The sequence below is a fragment of the Triticum urartu genome, chromosome 5A, assembly GCF_056163025.1.
Source record: "Triticum urartu cultivar PI428250 chromosome 5A, HENAU_Tu73, whole genome shotgun sequence".
Lineage (NCBI taxonomy): Eukaryota > Viridiplantae > Streptophyta > Magnoliopsida > Poales > Poaceae > Triticum > Triticum urartu.
Window position 1 is genome coordinate 570,459,437 of NC_141877.1, and position 15,725 is coordinate 570,475,161.

Sequence of the window (15,725 nt, forward strand, 5' to 3'; positions counted from 1 at the left end):
CCACCTCTACAATGTCGATCGCCAGATTGATGAGCCACGAGCCTGGAATGCGGAGCTACTCCGCCCCTTTTATACTTGAATCCTCACTCGGATGAGATGTAATAAGAAAAACTCCTGTAGATTATTTATCAAATACAAGAGCGTTATAATTTTCCCAGTGATTATTATTGTTTTTGTTTGCGTAAGAAATCCCCCAGTGGGTGGCTTGGCTGCGGATCCGCTTCGCCTAAGTTTGTAAAAACAGTTTCCTACCAAGTGGCGAGCCAGCCTCCCACTCGGGGGCTTAGCTGCGAATCCGTTTCGCCTAAGTATTTAAAAAATCCTACCGAGTGGAGAGCAATCCTCCCACTCGGGGGCTTAGCTGCAGTCCAGTACTCGCCTAAGTTCTCTCACTTGGAGACTTAGCTGCAGTCCGGCACTCGCCTAAGTTTGAAAAAATCCTACCGAGTGGAGAGCAATCCTCCCACTCAGGGGCTTAGCTGCAGTCCAGTACTCGCCTAAGTTCTCTCACTAGAGACTTAGCTGTAGTCCGGCACTCGCCTAAGTTTGAAAAAATCCTACCGAGTGGAGAGCAATCCTCCCACTCGGGGGCTTAGCTGCAGTCTAGTACTCACCTAAGTTCTCTCACTTAGAGACTTAGCTGCAGTCCGACACTCGCCTAAGTTTGAAAAAAATCCTACCGAGTGGAGAGCAATCCTCCCACTCAGGGGACTTAGCTGCAGTCCAGTACTCGCCTAAGTTCTCTCACTTAGAGACTTAGCTGCAGTCCGGCACTCGCCTAAGTTTGAAAAAAATCCTACCGAGTGGAGAGCAATCCTCCCACTCGGGGGCTTAGCTGCAGTCCAGTACTCGCCTAAGTTCTCTCACTTAGAGACTTAGCTGCAGTCCGGCACTCGCCTAAGTTTGAAAAAAAATCCTACCGAGTGGAGAGCAATCCTCCCACTCGGGGGGCTTAGCTGCAGTCCAGTACTCGCCTAAGTTCTCTCACTTAGAGACTTAGCTGCAGTCCGACACTCGCCTAAGTTTAAAAAAATCCTACCGAGTGGAGAGCAATCCTCCCACTCGGGGGCTTAGCTGCAGTCCAGTACTCGCCTAAGTTCTCTCACTTAGAGACTTAGCTGCAGTCCGGCACTCACCTAAGTTTGAAAAAATCCTACCGAGTGGAGAGCAATCCTCCCACTCGGGGGCTTAGCTGCAGTCCAGTACTCGCCTAAGTTCTCTCACTTAGAGACTTAGCTGCAGTCTGGCACTCGCCTAAGTTTGAAAAAATCCTACCGAGTGGAGAGCAATCCTCCCACTCGGGGGCTTAGCTGCAGTCTAGTACTCGCCTAAGTTCTCTCACTTAGAGACTTAGCTGTAGTCCGTCACTCGCCTAAGTTTGAAAAAATCCTACCGAGTGGAGAGCAATCCTCCCACTCGGGGGCTTAGCTGCAGTCCAGTACTCGCCTAAGTTCTCTCACTTAGAGACTTAGCTGCAGTCCGGCACTCGCCTAAGTACGAAACACATCTCAATCCTCAAGGACGACGAGGGGCAGGTCGACTGCCACCTTCCCCTAGAGAGCTTCACCACAAATACAATGCGCGATTCATCCCGCTCTACAGTAACGAAGTGCGGGTCGACTGCCACCTTCTCCTGGAGAGCTTCGCCACAAATACAATGTGCGCTCCGTCCCGCTCTGCAATAACAAGGTGTGGGTCGACCGCCGCCTTCCCCTGGAGAGCTTCGCCACAAATACGATGCGCACTCCACCGCCGACCCGCAAGGGCGACAAGACATGGGTCGACTGCTTCCCTCTCCTTCGGAGCTACGCTGCGAATACAAAAGTTGTCTCGAATGGAGAATGGGTTCACTCAGTAGGAGATTCATAAATATATTCAATGGTAAACCAAGTTCAGATAAATTCTAAAGGTCCCGGATCACAGATCGAAGTACTCGGGCATGCAGCCCGAAAAAGTTTAAACGGTTACAAAAACCACTCGGTATTCCGAGGCAAATTTAAGGTGGGACATAAGAGTTTGTTCACTCCGTGAAAGGAGGACTGGCAGGCTCGACGAACTCGTCCAGGTCGACGCCATCGGCAATCCGAGTGGCGGTAGCAATGAAAGTCTCCATAAAAGTTCGGAAGTCGTGCTTCTGGGTGTTCGCGACCTTGATTGCGGCCAGCTTATCTTGCCGCACCTCCTTGCAGTGGACACGAACCAAAGACAGAGCCACATCAGCGCCACACCGAGCAGAAGACTTCTTCCACTCCAGCACTCGGTCAGGGATTCCGTTAAGTCGAGTCATCAGAGACTCAAGATCGTTTTGGAGTGTGGCATCTGGCCAAAGTGCCGGGTCGATCCGTGACATGGCGACCTTCAGTCGAGCCAAGTAGTCCACGGCACTGTCGATGCGAGATTCCAGACGGAGCAGATTCATGGCAGTTTCATCTTTCACGGGAGAGTTGATTAGATCCAAACCTGGTTTGATCCACCCAGTCTCCTCTTCAAAGTTCTGGCAAAGCTCTACATTCACGATCCAAGGATAAGTCAATTTTCATACACTGAGTCGACACGAAAAAAAACAGTCGAAAAAGAATGTGCACCTTCAAGCTTGATGAACAACTTCTTGGCAAGACTTCTCAGATAGCTCTCCAGATCATCCCTCCTGCGAGCAATGCTTTCCATTTTCTCGCCCTGGACGAGATTCGCCTTCTTCCAGCGCGATCACTCCTTGTTGGATTCATTCAAAGCGGTCTTCAGCCTGGTATTCTCTTCTTCCAACTGGCCGACCGAAGCCAACTTCTGTTCGGCCAGAGCGACTCTGTCGTCAGCTTCCTTTCGGGCAGCAGCCAGATCCTGGTCCTTCTTTGCCAGAGCTTCCCTCAGCTTTTCTGCAAAGAAATGGTGCTTGATTCAGAAAGAGCAGAAGGGTACTCAAGCCCAAGGCAAACCAGTCGACAAACTCGTCTTACCATTGGCACCATCCTTAGCCTTTTGCAGCTCTGTCTTGGCCAGCTCCAAGTCAAGGTTCAGTTGGATCTGCTGTTTCTCCAAATCAACAAAGCGAGCTCCCAGATCACAAGATTTCTGCAATCAAAGAGGAGAAGTTATTTTACAGCGAAAAACAACAAAGGCAATAAATACTAAGACTACGGTCGACTGCCCGCAGTCCACCATAGTCTCGGGGACTACACCCAGTGGGTGCACTTTGCGTGCCCCCACCGATTCTGATCCCACTCGACCGGCCCGCCGAAGTCGAGTCCAGGAAGTAAAAAAAAGGCAGAAAGAGAGAAAGTAGAGCTCAGACTACAGTCGACTGCCAGCAGTCCACCGTAGTCTCGGGGACTACACCCAGTGGGTGCACTTTGCGCGCCCCCACCGGTTCTGATCCCACTCGACCGGCCCGCCGAAGTCGAGTGGAAGAGACAAACTATTTATACATTCAACAAAATAAAAAGACTACAGTCGACTGCCAGCAGTCCACTTTAGTCTCGGGGACTACACCCAGTGGGTGCACTCAGCGTGCCCCCACTAGTCCAAAAAATTCAATCGACACACCCAGTGGGTGTACAGATGAAAAGATTTTCGGAAAGAGTCTTCAGATAGCATATCCTAACAGAACAAGCGGCGACCAACTAACCTGAACGTTGCTCTGGAGAGCCGAGCTGGCATCATAGGCGGCTTGGCTGGCATCCCGCACCATCTTCATCTTCTCCATCATGATGCCCGCCTGACGTATGGCTTCCTTGGCAGCATTCGCTTCATACTCCGAGACATGATGGGTCGCAAAAACTGAAGGTGGGTCAACGGGAGCCTGAGCAGTCGACGAAGAGGGCAAGGCACTCGACAGTGGCACAGCAAAGGTAACAGAACCCCGATTGGCGTCGCCAGTGTCCTGAACGACTGGTTCCGTCCTTGGCGTCGATTGTGGCGCCTCGCATGTAGGAGCCTGCCTATTTTTCCTTGTCAAAAGCCTCTCGGGCTCTTCATCATCATCAGGGAGGTCAATAACGTTGGGAGCTATGCAAAGTTCAATCGTCAAAATCACATCACCCAATGGTACACGTTGCAGTTGAATCGACCAAAATAAAGACAGTATGGCAGGAGTCATACCCAGTTTTGACGTGACCGCATCCTCCATCACCTCATCATCATCCCTGTAAGCTGAGGTCCTAGAAGTGGCAGTGCTGGAAGTTCCAAAGTTCGTCAGGTTAAAACAAGAAAAACAAACGGCGTTGAGCGTCGAGTGAATACAGAGGAAGACACTTACGCAGAAGCGACGGGGATGTCAATCTTAATCTTCGGCAACGCCTTCCGGATTTTCGGCTCCGCAACTTTGGGGTGCTTGGGCGCTTTCTCGGTCAGGGTTGGTGAAGAGATCCGAGGATGCTTCAAAGATTAACCAGCTTGAGCAATCGCCTTTTCACGAACGCTCGGTCGTTCTTGGGCAAGTTTGGATCGCCTCTCCCTGCGAGGAGGTGACTCAACTTCTTCTTCGTCGCTTGAGTCTTCGCTTTCTCCATCCTCTTCACCATCAGAAGTCCACTCGCCACTGCCGCCGCCGCTCGCCTCGCCTTCCAAGTCTTGCCATTGCTCTCCATTGGGCATCGAGTACATTTCAATGAGGGCCTGAAAAAATAACAATCAAAAGACATTCAGTCGACCACAAACGGGACATCACATGGAGAGTCGGAAAGTTATTTACAGAAGCATACCTGCTCCGGCTGACGCGAGTTGTCGAACGGAATCACCCTCCTGGATCCCCGAGGGTTGTATTTGTTGCCAGTGATTCCTCTCAACCAGCTCTCCAAGGTATCCTCACTGACCTCCTCCGAGTGGATCTGAGTGGTATCTTCGAGCCCAGAATACAGCCACATCGGATGGTCGCGCGCCTGAAGAGGTTGGATGCATCCACCAAGAAAGACCTCCAGCAGATCCATCCCGGTCACTCCGTCGTGGACGAGCTGGACGACCCGTTCGACCAGCTCCTTGACCTGTGCCTTCTCTTCTGGAACTATCTTCAGGGGAGCAGGCTTCTCCACTTGAGCCAAGGAGAAAGGAGGAAGCCCAGTTGACTGGCCAGGGGTCGGCTGATCCTTGCAGTAAAACCAAGTCGACTGCCAGCCCCTGGACCGAGTCAGGAAGGATCATCGCTGGGAAAGTACTTTTGCTCCTCATCTGGATCCCCAGACCACCGCACATCTGGATCACCCGAGTCCTCTCATCACTCGACTTGGTCTTTTTGACCGACTGGGAACAGCAAGTGAAGATATGTTTGAAGAGCCCCCAGTGCGGTCGACAGCCCAAGAAGTTTTCGCACATAGACACGAAAGTGGCCAGATAGACTATGGTATTCGGAGTAAAATGGTGGAGCTGAGCCCCAAAGAAGTTCAAAAAACCCTGGAAGAAAGGGTGGGGAGGCAGCGAGCACCCACGATCTATGTGAGTTGCTAAGAGGACGCACTCACCCTCTCGGGCTGCGGCTCAGTTTTGTCTCCCGGGAGCCGAGCCGACTTGTGGGGGATAAATCCTCCTTCCACCAGGTCGTCGAGGTCGTCCTGCGTGATGGCCGAGCGGATCCAGTCGCCCTGGATCCAGCCCGCCGGCAGGCCGGACCTCGACGAGGATCCGCCCGGTTGGTCCGCTTGCCCTTCGCCTTCGCGGTTGCCTTCTTCGCGCGTTCCAGCGCTGCCATCTTGTCCTTCCCCATGGTGGCAGTTCGAGCTCGAGTGGAGATCCGGCGAAGAGACGGGAGCAAGTGTGGCGGAGAAATTGGTAGAAAACAGAGAGAGAATGGTGGCGTGCGGAACAGAGCCCCGGCCCAACACCTTATATGAGGCTGCTTCCTAGTGGCTGACTGGTAGGCCCGGACGGCCCTGCCAAATCCCGTGGCGATCGCACGCGCGATACGTGGCAAAAAAGGTGGCGCGGGGATCGAGGCAGCTCCGCGCTATCCCATCCGATTACTGTGGCCTCCCCCGTCCCGCGCGCTTCCCAAAATTCAGATCCCACGAAATCCGTGGCAGCAAACAACTTGTCAGACCAAAGATCTCCTCCGCACCGTCACTCGGAGCCTTACAAGTAAAGAAACTCACTCGACGAAGAATTAAGAATGGATCAAGGCGACTGAAAAGGAAGTTGCTGTCATCACTTAGGTCCGTTGATCCGAAACAAGATATGCTCACGGCATGAAAAACGAGTCAGAGAAGTTCTCAACTCCTTCCTCACTCAAACCTCGATCCATTCGGGGGCTAATGATGAAGCTATGTACCTAGGGTAGGGTCATGGACCTGTCCTAACTGCCCTGCCCAAGGACATCTCTAGAAGAAATCACCTTTCAATCGACTTGGAGGTGTTCCACTCGACAGACTCGAAGACACTCGACCAAGAAGCAATCACTCGACCAAGATCCAACCACTCGACGGCCAGGAGACCTAAAGTCACTCCACACGCTAACGGTCGGTCATTAAGTAGCTTTTATGGTCATCATAGCACTTTATTACTAGCGTTACCAGTAACGCCCTGCCTTAATATACATTGAACCCTTTGTAACGTGGGCTGGCCGGGGTCCTGGCGCACTCTATATAAGCCACCCCCTCCTCCGAGACAAGGGTTCGCACCTCTGTAATTCATACTCACATAATATAGTCGACCGCCTCCGGGCTCCGAGACGTAGGGCTATTACTTCCTCCGAGAAGGGCCTGAACTCGTAAACCTTGCGTGCTTACAACTTCTCCATAGCTAAGATCTTGCCTCTCCATACTTATCCCCCTACACTACTGTCAGACTTAGAACCACGACAGAGGGTTGAAATATTGAAATGGTGCTGCTACTGACAATTTCATTGGGAAACTGGAAACTGATGCAGAATAAGCACACATCGCAAACGGTGAAACAATAATACTCATGTGTGGTAAAAGTGAAAACTGACGGGTCCCGTCTCCAAAAAAATGCATCACATACTAATTTTCACTACGTAAGGTAGTTTATTAGATCACTTATGGGCAGTGTCAAAACAACATGTGCAATAGCTGGCAACATCACACATGTGTCTGATTGTGCAGGCGTTCGTAATAGAGATCAGATCACACACAGTTTTGAAGGAAATATGCCCTAGAGGCAATAATAAAGTTGTTATTTATATTTCCTTATATCATGATAAATGTTTATTATTCATGCTAGAATTTTACTAACCGGAAACTTAGTACATGTGTGAATACATAGACAAACAGAGTGTCACTAGTATGCCTATACTTGACTAGCTCGTTAATCAGAGATGGTTAAGTTTCCTAGCCATGGACAAAGAGTTGTCATTTGATAAATGGGATCACGTCATTATAGAATTATGTGATTGACTTGACCCATCCGTTAGCTTAGCACAATGATCGTTTAGTTTGTTGCTATTGATTTCTACATAACTTATACATGTTCCTATGACTATGAGATCAAGAAACTCCCGAATATCGGAGGAACACTTTGTGTGCTACCAAACGTCAGAACGTAACTGGGTGATTACAAAGGTGCTCTACAGGTGTCTCCGGTGGTGTTTGTTGAGTTGGCATAGATCGAGATTAGGATTTGTCACTCCGTCTATCGGAGAGGTATCTATGGACCCTCTCGGTAATACACATCACTATGAGCCTTGCAAGCAATGTGAGTAATGAGTTAGTTGCGGGATGATACATTACGGAACGAGTAAAGAGACTTGCCGGTAACGAGATTGAACTAGGTATTGAGATACCGACGATTGAATCTCGGGCAAGTAACATACGGATGACAAAGGGAACAACATATATTGTTATGCGGTCTGACCGATAAAGATCTTCATAGAATATGTAGGAGCCAATATGGGCATCCAGGTTCCGCTATTGGTTATTGACCAGAGAGGTGTCTCGGTCATGTCTACATAGTTCTAGAACCCGTAGGGTCCACACGCTTAACGTTCGTTGACGATATAGTACTATATGAGCTATGTATGTTGGTGACCGAATGTTGTTTGGAGTACCGGATAAGATCACGAGCATGACGAGGAACTCCAGAATGGTCCGAAGATAAATATTGATATATGGGATAATAGTGTCTCCGGAAGGGTTCCGAAATTCACCGGAAGGGGTTCCAGATGTTTCCTGAAATGTTTGGGTACGAGAACACTTTATTTGGGCCAAAGGTGAAATCCCACAAGGTTTTTGGAAAGCAAAAGGAAGTTTTGCGGAGTCCAGGGGCCAGACGCCAGGGTCCCTGGCGTCTTGGTCCAGACGCCGGGATCCCTGGCGTCTGGTCCTGGAGTCCGAGAAGGACTCTTGCCTTTCGGGTGAAACTGACTTTGTGTAGGATTTTACTCCAAGTTTTGACCCCAAGGCTCAACATATAAATAGAGGGGTAGGGCTAGTACCCAAGACACATCAAGAAACACCAAGCCGTGTGCCGGCAACCCCGTCCCCTCTAGTTTATCCTATGTCATAGTTTTCGTAGTGCTTAGGTGAAGCCCTGCGAAGATTGTTCTTCACCAACACCGTCACCACGCCGTCGTGCTGCCGGAACTCATCTACTACTTCGCCCATCTTGCTAGATTAAGAAGGCAAGGACGTCATTGAGCTGAACATGTGCTGAATGCGGAGGTGTGTACGTTTGGTACTTGATCGGGATGGATCGTGAAGGTGTACGACTACATCAACCGCGTTGATGAAATGCTTCCGCTTTCAGTCTATGAGGGTACGTAGACACACTCTCCCCTCTTATTGCTATGCATCATCATGATAGATCTTGCGTGTGCGTAGGATTTTTTTTTGAAATTACCACGTTCACCAACAGTGGCATCTGAGCCAGGTCTATGCATAGATGTTATATGCACGAGTAGAACACAAAGGAGTTGTGGGCGTGGGTATATACATATTGCTTGCCGTCACTAGTTGATTCTTGATTCAGCGGTATTGTTGGATGAAGTGGCTCAGACCGACATTACGTGTACGCTTACGCGAGACTGGTTCTACCGACATGCTTCGCACACAGGTGGCTGGTGGGTGTCAGTTTCTCCAACTTTAGTAGAATCGGATTCAATGAACAGGGTTCTTTCTGAAGATCAAAAAGCAATCACTATACCGCGTTGTGGTTTTTGATGCGTAGGTAAGAATGGTTTTTGCTCAGCCCGTAGAAGCAACGTAAAACTTGCAACAACAAAGTAGAGGACGTCTAACTTGTTTTTGCAGGGCATGTTGTGATGTGATATGGTCAAGATGTGGTGCTAAATTTTATTGTATGAGATGATCATGTTTTGTAACGGAGTTATCGGCAACTGGCAGGAGCCATATGGTTGTCGTTTTATTGTATGAAATGCAATTGATGACCCACAAGTATAGGGGATCTATCGTAGTCCTTTCGATAAGTAAGAGTGTCGAACCCAACGAGGAGCAGAAGGAAATGATAAGCGGTTTTCACCAAGGTATTCTCTGCAAGCACTGAAATAATAGGTAACAAATAGTTTTGTGATAGGATAATTTGTAATGAGTAACAAGTAACAAAAGTAAATAAAGTGCAGCAAGGTGGCCCAATCCTTTTTGTAGCAAAGGACAAGCCTGGACAAACTCTTATATGATGTAAAGCGCTCCCGAGGACACATGGGAATATCGTCAAGCTAGTTTTCATCACGTTCATATGATTCGCGTTCTGTACTTTGATAATTTGGTATGTGGGTGGACCGGTGCTTGGGTGCTGCCCTTACTTGGACAAGCATCCCATTTATGATTAACCTCCATTGCAAGCATCCGCAACTACAAAAAAAGTATTAAGGTAAACCTAAGCATAGCATGAAACATATGTATCCAAATCAGCCCCTTACGAAGCAACGCATAAACTAGGGTTTAAGCTTCTGTCACTCTAGCAACCCATCATCTACTTATTACTTCCCAATGCCTTCCTCTAGGCCCAAATAATGGTGAAGTGTCATGTAGTCGACGTTCACATAACACCACTAGAGGAGAGACAACATACATCTCATCAAAATATCGAACAAATACCAAATTCACATGACTACTAATAGCAAGGCTTCTCCCATGTCCTCAAGAAAAAACGTAACTACTCACAAAGCACATTCATGTTCATAATCAGAGGGGTATTAATATGCATATAGGATCTGAACATATGATATTCCACCAAATAAACCAACTAGCAATCACTACAAGGAGTAATCAACACTACTAGCAACCCACAGGTACCAATCCCAGACTTGGAGACAAGAATTGGATACAAGAGATGAACTAGGGTTTTGGGAGGAGATGGTGCTGGTGAAGATGTTGATGGAGATTGCCCTCTCCCGATGAGAGGAGTGTTGGTGATGACGATGACGATGATTTCCCCCTCCCGGAGGGAAGTTTGCCCGGCAGAACAGCTCCACTAGAGCCCTATATTGGTTCCGCCAAGTGGCGGCGGAGTCTCGTCCGGAAAGATGGCTTATAATTTTTTCCTCATCGAAAGACTCCATATAGCAGAAGATGGCCATCGGAGGGCCACCAGGGGGCCCACGAGGTAGGGGGCGCGCCCAGGGGGGCAGGGCGCGCCCCCACACTCGTGGGCAGGGTGTGGCCCCCCTGGTGAACTTCTTGCACTCAGTATTTTTTATATATTCTGAAAACGTCTTCCATGAAGTTTTGAGGACTTTTGGAGCTGTGCAGAATAGGTCTCTAATATTTGCTCCTTTTCTAGCCCAGAATCCCAGCTGCCGGCATTCTCCCTCTTTATGTAAACCTTGTAAAACAAGAGAGAATAGGCATAAATATTGTGACATAGTGTGTAATAATAGCCCATAATGCAATAAATATCGATATAAAAGCATGATGCAAAATGGACGTATCAGCAATCACCATGTAATTGCTTTACTTTATCACTAAGCGGTAGCGATAGTCGTAGAAGCAATAGTTGGCGAGACGACAACGATGCTTCGATGGAGATCAAGGTGTCAAGCCGGTGACAATGGTGATCATGACAGTGCTTTGGAGATGGAGATCAAAGGCACAAGATGATGATGGCCATATCATATCACTTATATTGATTGCATGTGATGTTTATCCTTTATGCGTCTTATTTTGCTTAGTTCGGCGGTAGCATTATAAGATGATCTCTCACTAAATTTCAAGGTATAAGTGTTCTCCCTAAGTATGCACCGTTGCTATAGTTCGTCGTGCCGAGACACCACGTGATGATCGGATGTGATAAGCTCTACGTTCACATACAACAGGTGCAAGCCAGTTTTGCACACGCAGAATACTCAGGGTAAACTTGACAAGCCTAGCATATGCAGATATGGCCTCGGGACACTGAGATCGAAAGGTTGAGCATGAATCATATAGTAGATATGATCAACATAGTGATGTTCACCATTGAAAACTACTCCATCTCACGTGAGATGGTTTAGTTGATATGGATCACGTGATCACTTAGATGATTAGAGAGATGTCTATCTAAGTGGGAGTTCTTAAGTAATTGGATTAATTGAACTTTAATTTATCATGAACTTAGTACCTGATAGTATTGTGCATGTCTATGTTGTTGTAGATAGATGGCCCGTGTTGTTGTTCCGTTGAACTTTAATGCATTCCTAGAGAAAGCTAAGTTGAAAGATGATGGTAGCAACTACACGAACTGGGTCCGTAACTTGAGGATTATCCTCATTGTTGCACAGAAGAATTACGTCCCGGAAGCACCGCTAGGTGACAAACCCGCTGCAGGAACAATGCCAGATGTTGTGAACACCTGGCAGAGCAAAGCTGATGACTACTCGATAGTTCAGTGTGCCATGCTTTACGGCTTAGAATCGGGACTTCAACGACGTTTTGAACGTCATGGAGCATATGAGATGTTCCAAGAGTTGAAGTTAATATTTCAAGCAAATGCCCGAATTGAGAGATATGAAGTCTCCAATAAGTTCTACAGCTGCAAGATGGAGGAGAATAGTTCTGTCAGTGAACAGATACTCAGAATGTCTGGGTGCCACAACCACTTGACTCAGCTGGGAGTTAATATTCCTGATGATAGTGTCATTAACATAGTTCTTCAATCAGTGCCACCAAGCTACAAGAGCTTCGTGATGAACTATAATATGCAATGGATGGATAAGATGATTCCTGAGCTCTTCGCAATGCTAAAGGCTGCGGAGGTAGAAAACAAGAAGGAGCATCAAGTGTTGATGGTCAACAAGACCACTAGTTTCAAGAAAAAATGGTAAAGGGAAGAAGGGGAACTTCAAGAAGAACAGCAAGCCAGTTGCTGCTCAAGTGAAGAAACCCAAGTCTGAACCTAAGCCTGAGACTGAGTGCTTCTACTGCAAAGGAACTGGTCACTGGAAGCAGAACTGCCCCAAGTATTTGGCAGAGAAGAAGGATGGCAAGGTGAAAGGTATATTTGATATACATGTTATTTATGTGTACCTTACTAATGCTCGCAGTAGTGCCTGGGTATTTGATACTGGTTTAGTTGCTAACATTTGCAACTCGAAACAGGGGCTACGGATTAAGCGAAGATTAGCTAAGGACGAGGTGACGATGCATGTGGGAAATGGTTCCAAAGTTGATGTGATCGCCGTCAGCACGCTACCTCTACATCTACCTTCGGGATTAATTTTACACCCAAATAATTGTTATTTGGTGCCAGCGTTGAGCATGAACATTATATCTGGATCTTGTTTGATGCGATATGGTTATTCATTTAAATCAGAGAATAATGATCGTTCTATTTATATGAGTAATATCTTTTATGATCATGCACCCTTGATGAGTGGTCTATTTTTACTAAATCTTGATAGTAGTGATACACATGTTCATAGTATTGAAGCTAAAAGATGCAGAGTTGATAATGATATGCAACTTATTTGTGGCACTTCTATTTAGGTCATATTTGTGTAAAGCGCATGAAGAAACTCCATTCAGATGGACTTTTGGAATCACTTGATTATGAATCACTTGGTACTTGCGAACCATGCCTCATGGGCAAGATGACTAAAACTCCGTTCTCCGGAACAATGGAGCGAGCAACAGAGTTATTGGAAATCATACATATTGATGTATGTGGTCCAATGAACATTGAAGCTCGCGGCGGATATCATTATTTTCTCACCTTCACAGATGATTTGAGCAGATATGGGTATATGTACTTAGTGAAACATAAGTCTCAAACATTTGAAAAGTTCAAAGAATTTCAGAGTGAAGTGGAAAATCATCGTAACAAGAAAATCAAGTTTCTACGATCTGATCATGGAGGTGAATATTTGATTTATGAGTTTGGACTTCATTTGGAACAATGTGAAATAGTTTCGCAACTCACGCCACCTGGAACACCACAACGTAATGGTGTGTCCGAACGTCGTAACCGCACTTTATTAGATATGGTGCGATCTATGATGTCTCTCACCGATTTACCACTATCGTTTTGGGGTTATGCTTTAAAGACGGCTGCATTCACGTTTAATAGGGCACCATCTAAATTCGTCGAGACGACACCTTATGAACCATGGTTTGGCAAGAAATCCAAGTTGTCGTTTCTTAAAGTTTGGGGTTGCAATGCTTATGTGAAAAAGCTTCAACCTGATAAGCTCGAACCCAAATCGGAGAAATGTGTGTTCATAGGATACCCAAAGGAGACTATTGGGTACACCTTCTATCACAGATCTGAAGGCAAGATGTTCGTTGCTAAGAATAGATCCTTTCTAGAGAAGGAGTTCCTCTCGAAAGAAGTGAGTGGGAGGAAAGTAGAACTTGACGAGGTAATCATACCTTCTCATTTATTGGAAAGTAGTTCATCACTGAAATCAGTTCCAGTGATTCCTACACCAGTAAGTGAGGAAGCCAATGATGATGATCATGAAACTTCTGATCAAGTTACTACCGAACCTCATAGGTCAACCAGAGTAAGATCCGCACCAGAGTGGTACGATAATCCTATTCTGGAAGTCATGTTACTTGACCATGACGAACCTATGAACTATGAGGAAGCGATGATGAGCCCGGATTCCACAAAATGGCTTGAGGCCATGAAATCTGAGATGGGATCCATGTATGAGAACAAAATATGGACTTTGGTTGACTTGCCCGAAGATCGGCAGGCCAGAGAGAATAAAAGGATCTTCAAGAAGAAGACTGACGCTGACGGTAATGTTACTGTCTACAAAGCTCGACTTGTTGCGAAAGGTTTTTGACAAGTTCAAGGATTTGACTATGATGAGACCTTCTCACCCGTAGCGATGCTTAAGTCTGTCCGAATGATGTTAGCAATTGCTGCATTTTATGATTATGAAATTTGGCAAATGGATGTCAAAACTACATTCCTTAATGGATATCTTAAAGAAGAGTTGTATATGATGCAATCAGAAGGTTTTGTCGATCCAAAAGGTGCTAACAAAGTGTGCAAGCTCCAGCGATCCAGTTATGGACTGGTGCAAGCCTCTCCGAGTTGGAATATACGCTTTGATAGTGTGATCAAAGCATATGGTTTTATACAGACTTTTGGAGAAGCCTATATTTACAAGAAAGTGAGTGGGAGCTCTGTAGCATTTCTGATATTATATGTAGATGACATATTGTTGATCGGAAATGATACTGAATTTCTGAATAGCATAAAAGGATACTTGAATAAGAATTTTTCAATGAAAGACCTCGGTGAAGCTGCTTCATATTGGGCATCAAGATCTATAGAGATAGATCAAGACGCTTAATTGGACATTCACAAAGCACATACCTTGATAAAGTTTTGAAGAACTTCAAAATGGATCAAGCAAAGAAAGGGTTCTTGCCTGTGTTACAAGGTGTGAAGTTGAGTCAGACTCAATGCCCGACCACTGCAGAAGATAGAGAGAAAATGAAAGGTGTTCCCTATGCTTCAGCCATAGGCTCTATCATGTATGCAATGCTGTGTACCAGACCTGATGTGTGCCTTGCTATCAGTTTAGCAGGGAGGTACCAAAGTAATCCAGGAGTGGATCACTGGACAACGGTCAAGAACATCCCGAAATACCTGAAAAGGACTAAGGATATGTTTCTCGTTTATGGAGGTGACAAAGAGCTCATCGTAAACGGTTACGTCGATGCAAGCTTTGACACTGATCCGGATGACTCTAAGTCACAAACCGGATATGTATTTTTATTAAATGGTGGAGCTGTCAGTTGGTGCAGTTCCAAGCAGAGCGTCGTGGCGGGATCTACGTGTGCAGTGGAATACATAGCTGCTCCGGAAGCAGCAAATGAAGGATTCTGGATGAAGGAGTTCATATCCGATCTAGGTGTCATACCTAGTGCATCGGGGCCAATGAAAATCTTTTGTGACAATACTGGTGCAATTGCCTTGGCAAAGGAATCCAGATTTCACAAGAGAACCAAGCACATCAAGAGACGCTTCAATTCCATCCACGATCAAGTCAAGGAGGGATACATAGAGATTTGCAAGGTACATACGGATCTGAATGTTGCAGACCCGTTGACTAAGCCTCTCTCACAAGAAAAACATGATCAGCACCAAGACTCCATGGGTGTTAGAATCATTACAATGTAATCTAGATTATTGACTCTAGTGCAAGTGGGAGATTGAAGGAAATACGCCCTAGAGGCAATAATAAAGTTGTTATTTATATTTCCTTATATCATGATAAATGTTTATTATTCATGCTAGAATTGTATTAACCGGAAACTTAGTACATGTGTGAATACATAGACAAACAGAGTGTCACTAGTTTGCCTCTACTTGACTAGCTCGTTGAATCAATG